This window comes from Antechinus flavipes, chromosome 3 (genome assembly GCF_016432865.1).
Source record: "Antechinus flavipes isolate AdamAnt ecotype Samford, QLD, Australia chromosome 3, AdamAnt_v2, whole genome shotgun sequence".
In the NCBI taxonomy this organism is placed as follows: Eukaryota; Metazoa; Chordata; class Mammalia; order Dasyuromorphia; family Dasyuridae; genus Antechinus; species Antechinus flavipes.
In genome coordinates, this window is record NC_067400.1 from 91,735,210 (window position 1) to 91,744,993 (window position 9,784).

General features: G+C 31.5%; 1 non-coding gene across 1 annotated transcript; it reads right to left on the reverse strand.

Moving 5' to 3' along the window:
* Positions 1–2,175: 2,175 nt before the first annotated feature.
* Positions 2,176–2,279, reverse strand: LOC127558447 (U6 spliceosomal RNA). Its single transcript, XR_007952836.1, has one exon. It is a non-coding gene; the product is annotated as a U6 spliceosomal RNA (small nuclear RNA).
* Between the last annotated feature and the right edge of the window lie 7,505 nt (positions 2,280–9,784).

Consider the following 9,784-nt stretch of genomic DNA (forward strand, 5'->3'; position numbering starts at 1 on the left):
CTTTTTGAAAAAAATAGGATTTTTTTCTGAGACTTGAAAGAATACAGGAAAAGGAAATGGAAAGTAAGAATTCCACGTATAATAAGAAATATTTCATTCTTTCTCATAAACTGAGAATATTAAGACTTCTTAGGGGAACGTGATCCATGTTTTGAGCATAGTTTAAAAAATCATTTGATTATGATAGAAATCTAAAACTATCTTTTAAAAAATCCTATTACTTTAATTTATTTGTTTTAATACACAATGCTTTATGAATCATGTTGGGAGAGAAAAATCAGAGCAAAAAGGAAAAGCCATGGCAGGAAAAAAAAAAAAAAACAGGAAAAAAGTGAATATAGCATGTGTTGATTTACATACAATCTCCATAGTTCTTTTTCTGGATTGCAGATGGCATTTTCTATCTAAAGTCTATTGGGATTGCATTGGATCACTGAATCATTGAGAAGAACCAACTCTTTCATAGGATGGCAAGCCCCAATTCAAAATACTCAGAGATATCTCAAAGTGAAGAACAGAAGTTTTATTAGGATTTTGTGAGAAATGGACAGTCCTCTCACTGGAGTCGCAGAGGGAGGAGGATATGTTTCACAAAGGCTGAGAGATAATTTAATGGTCAGAAAAAATTTACAGAGACTATTTCCCTACCCATCTCCTGATAATCCTCTTAAAATCATTGGCAAAATCGACCTTTATTTCTTTATTTGTCTTTGGAATATAAGTGGGCTTTTTGTAGTGCTAGGGTCTTGGTTATACAAGACTAATTCCAAAAGAAAGAAAGAGTTTATTCTGCTTCTAAGGTTAAATAATTAATTAAAATAGTTTAAGGTGGCTTGGTTTTACCTCAGGTTTTTTTCAATCAACAAATAGAGATTAACCAGTTTGTAGATTTCTCAAATATTTGCAGGCCATTAAATAGTTACTGAGATTCTTCTCTAAGCAGTTATTTCTTAAATGTTTTCTCTTAGAACATCTTTGTTCTTTTTCCCCAGAGCTTAATGATTAACAGATCCTTAGTACTAAATCTTTAATTATCAAGTGATTATTCTGAAAAGTCCTCAGTTTCCTCTTTGGCTCAGGTGAACATCGCACATTCTTGCTGTTATTGTGTACAATGTATTCCTAGGTCTGCTTCTTTAGCTCAGCATCAGTTCCTGTTTGTTTATCATTTTTATAGAATAATAATATTCCATTTTCTTCATATACCACAACTTATTCAACTTATTCAGCCATTCCCCAATTGATGGGCATCTACTCATTTTTCAGTTCTTTGGTACCACAAAAAGAGTCGCTACAAACACTTTTGCACATTGGGTTCTTTTTCTTTCTTTATGATTTCTTTGGGATATAGAACTAGTAGCTAATTAGAAACTAGTAGAGTTGCACCTGGAAAATGGAGGGAGCTGAAAATCTAAATCCTATGCTCTGAGGGAGTTGGAAAAATGCTAAGTATCTAAGTATGGTAGTAAGATCAGAAGGTAACAGTTTATCCTAGGAGGAGAAAATTCCTTGAAACACCTCAAATTCTTTTCTTTTCTTACATATTTTCTTCGTGCTATTGATTCTCATCCTCAAATTCTTTCTACCTTTTTTTTATCCTTCTCTTTTTACTACTTCAAACTGAGATATTTTCTTTTTCTTTGTAGGAATGTCCTCCTACTCATACATTTCTGTCTTATTGAATCTTCATCTTCTTAAGCTTGAATCCTTTTCTATCATCTCTCCTCTCTCAACTTCCCCTCAAATTGCACCCCTACCACAATGTAATTTGATTTCCTGCCTTCTTCACAATTCAAAACATTCCTAAGTATTCTTCATAGAATCTTCTCAAAATAAAGCTAAAATTCTGGGTGATGAGGAATATGAATAATGTATAATAGAAAACAACTAATATGGCAGATAGATATGTATTAAAATGGTAACTGGATAAAGCAAAAAGCACACTTCCCTTGTAATGATTGTAGATATGAATAAATAGCTGGTGGGATATGAGCCATACAACGACTATTATGAAGGTAATTGACTTATAAAATTATCTATTCTTTGTTGTTAATGCAAATGTATAAAAGTATTTATTAACTACCAAAAAGTTCTTGCCTGACTTAATAAATGAAATCTAGGAATACAAATTGAAGAAGTTTATAAGATTCATAGGCATTTTATTTTATTTTTGTAAAAAATATTGAACCTTTCATGAATTTGTGAATCATACTTGCTCAGGGGGCATGGTAATCTTTGTATCATTATAATTTTAAAATATATGCTATTGAAATGAACATTCTGAAACATTTTAGTTAAATTCTTCTCTGGTCAGGATGAACTGTTCTTATTCTCAAAAAGCTAATATAGATATTAGTCAGTTGGTTTTTAAAAGATATTTCAAATAAGTTCAAATTATTTAAAAGTCAAACTCCATTTCCATGTTAGGGAACTCAAAACTTTAAGGAACTTTTCAAATTGAATCTTGAAATTTAAGATTGTCCCAAGAGCCATCAATTTTTCTTTATATTAGGATAGAAACATAACTATCATTTACACTATTTCATGTCACTTGTCCAGGTACTGTCCAGGATGATATTAACATCCTAATATTTAATACTTGAGTTTTTTAGAGATAACAACATACACTCAGTCAATGAAATGTCAACAAGAGAGCACTGAACAAATGGCTGAGTCAAAACAAATTGGTTTTATTTATTTATTTATATTATTATTATTATAGCTTTTATTTACAAAACATATACATAGGTAATTTTTCAACATCGTTACAAAACCTTCTGTTCCAACTTTCCCCCTTTCCTTTCCCCCACCCCCTTCCCTAGATGGCAGTAGTCCAATACATGTAAAATATGTTTAAGTATATGTTAAATACAATATGTGTATACATATTTATTCAGTTATCTTGCGGCACAAGAAAAATCTGAATTAGAAAGAAGGTAAAAATAACCTGAGAAGAAAAAGAAAAATGTAAGCAGACAGTAACAGAAGGAGTGGAAATGTTATGTTGTGGTCCACACTCATTTCCCATAGTTCTTTTGCCGGGTATAGCTGGTTCTCTTCATCAATGAACAATTGGAGATGATTTGGTTCATCCCATTGTTGAAGATGGCCACATCCATCAGAATTAATCATTATATAGTATTGTTGTTGAAGTATATAATGATCTCCTGGTCCTGCTCATTTCACTCAGCATCAGTTCATGTAAGTCTCTCCAGGCCTTTCTGAAATCATCCTGTTGGTCTTTTCTTACCGAACAATAATATTCCATAACATTCACATACCACAATTTATTCAGCCATTCTTCAATTGCTGGGCATCTACTCAGTTTCCAATTTCTGGCCACTACAAAAAGGGTTGTTACAAACATTTTTGCACATATGAGTCCCTTTGACATCTTTAAAATCTCTTTGGAATATAAGCCTAGTAGTGACACTGCTGGATCAAAGGCTATGCACAGTTTGATAACTTTGTGAGCATAGTTTCAAATTGTTCTCCAGAATGGTTGGATTCATTTGCAATTTCACTAACAATGTAGCAGTATTCCAGTTTTCTCACATCCCCTCCAACATACTTTTCCTGTCAGCCAATCTGAGAGATGTGTAGTGGTATTGTCTTAATTTGCATTTCTCTGATCAATAATGATTTGAAGCATCTTATCATGTGACTAGAAATAGTTTCAATTTCTTTATCTGAAAATTGTCTGTTCATATCAATTGCCCATTTATCAATTGGAGAATGGCTTGATTTCTTCTAAATTAGAGTCAATTCTTTCTATATTTTGGAAATGAGGCCTTTATCAGAACATTTGACTGTAAAAATGTTTTCCCAATTTATTGCTTCCCTTCTAATCTTGTCTGCATTAGTTTTGTTTGTACAGAAACTTTTTAACTTGATATAATCAAAATTTTCTATTTTGTGATCAATAATTAACTCTAGTTCTTCTTTAGTCACAAATTCCTTTCTTCTCCACAGTTCTGAGAGGTAAACTATCCTCTGTTCTTCTAACTTATTTATAATTTCATTCTTTATGTCTAGGTCATGAACCTATTTTGACCTTATCTTGGTGTACGATGTTAAGTGTTGGTCAATGCCTTGTTTCTGCCATATTAATTTCCAATTTTCCCAGCAGTTTTTGTCAAACAGTGAATTCTTATCCCAGAAATTGGGGTCTTTGGGTTTGTCAAACACTAGATTAGTGTAGTTATTGACTATTTTGTTCTGTGAACCTAACCTATTCCACTGATCAACTAGTCTGTTATCCAATACCAAATAGTTTTGGTGACTACTATTTTATAATATAGTTTTAGATCTGGTACAGCTAGGCCACCTTCATTTGATTTTTTTTCATTAGTTCCCTTGAAATTCTTGACCTTTTGTTTTTTCATATGACCTTTCTTGTTATTTTTTTAACTCATTAAAATAGTTTCTTGGGAGTCTGACTGGCATAGCACTAAATAAATAGATTAATTTAGATAGTATTGTCATTTTTATTATATTCCCTCGACCTATCTAAGAGCACTTAATATTTTCCCAATTGTTTAGATCTGACTTTATTTGTGTGAAAACAAATTGGTTTTAGAAAAGGATGCATTTGGAATACTTATTCAGTGTGAGATCGTTGTCTCTAAACATGTCAGCAAGGATCTGGAATCCTGAATTAGACAGCAATAGAGAATATACTAGAAAAAGGTAGAAAATGTGAAATACATTATGGCTAGTTGCAAAAATATATCAAATAATTAAGAAGACATGACAATATCAAAAGCTCACTCTCTGCTATGAACTGACAAGTGTAGACTCCAGAATAATCTTTATAATTTAATTATTAAACTGACTGGCAAATCTGGAAATTGCAAACCATACTTTTGTCCATGATTATCAAGCTATAACATCGATTTTTACAAACTTATGAACATTTTTATTGTTTATCAGTAGATTTCACTATACTGAATAATTTTAAATTCCAACTTCTTAAAATAGAGTAGAAGAAATCAAAATCATGTGGAAACAGATTGCAGTACATATTAACCTGATAATTTTCACTTAGAAACCACTTTAATACTTGTTAACTTGACTTATCCTAAGGATGCTTTTAATGAAATGATTTTACTGAAGAATTTACAATCTAATACAAAGATCAGGACAGAGAATAACAATGGAAAGTTTCAAAGTGGTAAATTTCTGTCTGATGTAAAGATATACTAGAAATTGAAAAATGGGATAGGAAATCTCAAAAAAATAACAAGTTTCCCCATATTTGAACAAAGTCTGAATAGTGATTTGTTAGGCAGTACCAGTTAGACTAGATGATCTCTGAACTTTTGAAATTCAATGAATATGTATATATTTTCCACTTGTACTACCACTTGTAATAAAAAGTCCATATTTTTATCAGTCATTATGTAAAATAATATATCCTTATTTTTATCCTAGAACTAAAACTCCTCAAAGATCAACTAATGTTCAATAGTAACAATATTATCAGATTTAGTGAACAAGTCTGTGTTTACTCTAGCCATAGCCTTCATGATTTTATGTACTTTGATCATAGCTCTTTCAAGCTTCATCTTTCCAAACTGAAGAGTCCTTTTAATCAATGTAAGCTACTCCATCCCTTTGATCATTTCAAGTTGCTCTTCTCTGAACCTTTTCCAGTTTTTTGTCTCCTGAGAGGCAATGACCAGGAGTATGTGCATTACTCCAGATCCCCATATATTATGCTTTTGTACAAGGTAGTGATTATTTTTTGTATTTTATTTCTGATGTTATTCCTATATGCAATCATCAGCCTATGGTATTCCTGTAGGGTACTTCTGAATAGTACTTTCACTTCTCAGCTTGCTTCAATCAACTTGGTTTAACTAGAAATTTAGCATTTATGATTTGACTCACCTAGAGAAGACAGAGATAGATTACTTAGATAAATTGTCTTTGATTAGGAAAAGCATATAGCCAAACTCACAACAAAACATAATTCAAATAGTTTGCCTTAATCAAGACTTTAGCTTTTTTTTTAATTAAAAAAATACAAACATATGCTGCTGTGTGTTAAGGGAAAAGTTCTCTGATGTGGTAGCTGAGGAAACCTTAAAATTAAGAAAATCGAGGGTTGCCTTTGAAATATATAGACTATCTGACCATGAACATAGTCACTTAAACTCTCAATACTTACAGACAATAAGTTTTAATGTGACTTTATGGCACTGGACATGGCATTAGGAAAATCTGAGTTAAAATCAGGTCTCAGATATCTAACTGACCCCACCTAAGTCACTTAGCCTCTATTTCAGTTCCTTTATACATAAAATCAGTTAGAAACAAGAACAACTATATGTCTCTATCTAATATGTTTATACAAGTAAAATCAACCTAAGCAACATCAGAGGAAACTTTTAAAGAATTTGCCATTCTAGGGTTTTTTTTTTTTTTTAGTACAGCAAACGTATGGCTTAAAGATGATAAAAAAGCCAGACACTTGGATCACAAGGAATTTATTATCTTATTGAGGCAATTAGTCATAGCTATGTTGAGTTTAAGGAAGATAACCTTGAAGTTGGATAATATTCTCAGCGAGAAAGAGGAAAAATAGTTTAGGAAAAACTGAAAGCCAAGATAAGTGATGAGACAAAGTAATAAGAAATCACCAACCTGCTCATAGTGAAGTCATCACCAAATCCAAACTCTAGGAGAGCAAGTAATTGGAGAAAGAGGGAGAGATAATAGGAATAGAAGCAGACGAAAAAAACGAGGAAAATAAATCTAATGTTTCTTTCTTCCTTATTTCCTTTCTTCCCTCTTTCCCCCCTTCTTCTTCTCTTTTTCTTTTCTTCCTTCCTTCTTATTTTCCTTTCTGCTTTTCTTGTTTCCTTCTTTTCTTTATTTCTTCCTTGCTTCTTGTCTTAGTTCATATCATTTGGATAAGAGTTCATTGTTGACTGCTCCAATTATTAAATGCCTCTCCTGTTATATCACATCTATTTATTTTGTATAAAGTTATATTTTCTGCCTTAATCCTTTGTGTACATATTGTTACAATATAAACTCCTTTAGGTTCAGAAAGTTTTTTTTATTTTTTGTCTTTGTACCCCTCACCCCTTCCCTCCATATACATATCTAGTGCGATGCCTAATGCACACTTAATAAAATGATTATTCATTTGAAGAGAAATTAGATACTATTTTTGTTGGCAAGCTAGAGAGGTGTAGATTGGATAATATTATTTTTAGGTGGACTAAAAAATGATTGAATATTCAGTACAAAAATGTGATCATCAATGCTTCCATGTCAATTTGGGAGGAAGTCTCCAGTCTAATTGCTGAAGAATCTAGGCTTAACACTGCGCTATTCAATTGTGTTATAAATGTTTTGGATAAAGACATCATTGACATGACTATTAAATCTTGGAATGGGATAAAGCTAAGAATAATAGTTAATATATAAGATTGGTTATATGGTCTATGCTTCAATGTAAGAGTTAGAATTCAAAAAATAATCTTCAGAAGTTAGAATATGAGATCAAATAATCAAAATGTATATTAATAAAAAAGTATTAAGATGATTTTGAGTTACAATACAGAGAGATAATAGTCATGTTGTTATTGTCATTGGTTCAGACTATACTCGGTGTGTAAGTATATTAAGTTTTACATATGGCATTTGAGGAAGGGCATTGAAAACTGAACTGTGTCCAGAGGCAGACATCTAGGCTGGTGAAATTCCCTAAGGTACTACTATCTGAAGACTGGTTAACTAAAATAAAGATGTTAACCCAAGGAAGAGATGACTTTTGTACATGATATCTGTCTTCAATGTTTGAAGGTCTGTCACACAGAAGGGAATTTAGATTTGTTCTATCTCTCTCTAGAGAACAGAACTAGTAACAATGAATAAAAGTTGCAAAGAGACAGGTTTAGACTTGATATAAGAAAAACTTCCCAACAACTAGAGCTATCCACAGACATAATAGGATATTCAAGATCTAATGGGCTGCCTTCACTAGATATTTTCAAGTCCAGATATATACCTGTCAGGTATAGAGGAGAGAGGATCCTTGTTCAAGAAGGAGTTCTACTGAAAATCCATTTCACCTGTGAAATTCTATAGTCCTGATTCTAAGAATGGCACTTTGAATACTTGTATAAGGTTGATTCCATTGAGGAGAAAAAGAGAACAGTTTAAAGAAACATATAGTTACGTGGATATATACAGAGAATATACTTATCAGCTCTGATTATTTGGGTACATGTACATGCAGGTACACATATATGTGCAAATAACATATATATGTAAAAAATCTGAGTTGGTCAGTGAACACATGTAGTGAATATGTGATATACACATAATTTATGCATAGGTATGTGCACATGTATACACACACATATCTTATTTATGCATATATTGTTATATCCATTTATATACATGTGTGCATACATGCACATGTATGTGCGCTCATACACATCAGATTATTTCAATACCTTCAAATGTAGTTAATCTGAATTTCATTCATGAAAGTAAGATGAAATCCTACCATCTCTTCAGTCATCTTGAGCTTCCATTGCTGGTAAATAAGAAAATAAAATTAAAAGTTGAACAATCATCTCATCATTTGTCTTCATTTTTCTAGTCACCTTTAGAAATAGTCCTTTGTCTTTTTTTGTATACTCCTTTTATTCCAAAGATAGCTCATTGAAAATCACCAAAACTTAAAAAAAATTATTGTCCTTATTCATTACTAGCATTATTCAAGTTTTGGATTATGAGTTTTTGTTTTTTGAAGGACTATGATATTCTTTTATATTTATTCTCAGATCATTGACATTTCTCCTCTTCCCTCTCCTCTTTTTTTCTGTTTCCACCCCCCCGCCTCTCTCTCTCCATATTTATATAGTTATAGATATAGAGAGATACAGATAGATATATAGATATAAACACATGTATACATACATATATACCACACACACACACACACACACATATATATGAAATTTATGTGTATGGGTGAATATACATTCATATATATATGTGTATATAAATATATTTTATATGTAAGAAGAGAGGCAGAGAGAAAGGGAGAAACAGAGACAGAGCTGCAGAAAGAGGAAAAAAATGAAAGAAATATTAATTATCTGAAGATAAATGCAAAACAATTTTATCACAAAGGAAAAAAAAGTTAGGGTCTTAATCTTTTGAATAAGCATAGTGATGAATGATAAGGAAAAGAAAAACAAATTTTGGAATGCATGTGCATATATTTGTGTATATATGTATATATTTTAATTGACGTTTTTATCATAGTCCTGCAAAAAACAAAAAGTCATGATCCAAAATTGTTGAATAATTCTAGTAACTTTAACAGTTGCTATTCCTGCTCAAGGACTGAAAAAACCATCTCCAATTCTTTTTATTTTAATTGAATATTTTTGGAACAAGAGGAGTGTCTAAAGAGACATATTACTATATGACTAGGAAGATTATGACAAATGATGATGAAGAGAAAGCTGATTATTAAACTATTAATGTATTTGTTTTCTCTTCCTAACCAGCAGGCAGAATAACTCAGGTTTAATGAAAAGATGGCAAGACTTCATGTCATTTCCCTAAATGACAAACTATATTGGAGGGTACTGAAATCAACTGGTACATATGACTGCTGAACAAGTGATCTTCTAAAGAACTTGAAAGATTGGAGATGTGCTTTGAAACTAATGAAAGGCAAATATTGTTCTTATTTTCAAAAAACAAAAAGAGGGCATTGGTGATTACCAAAGCATTATTCAAAATTTCA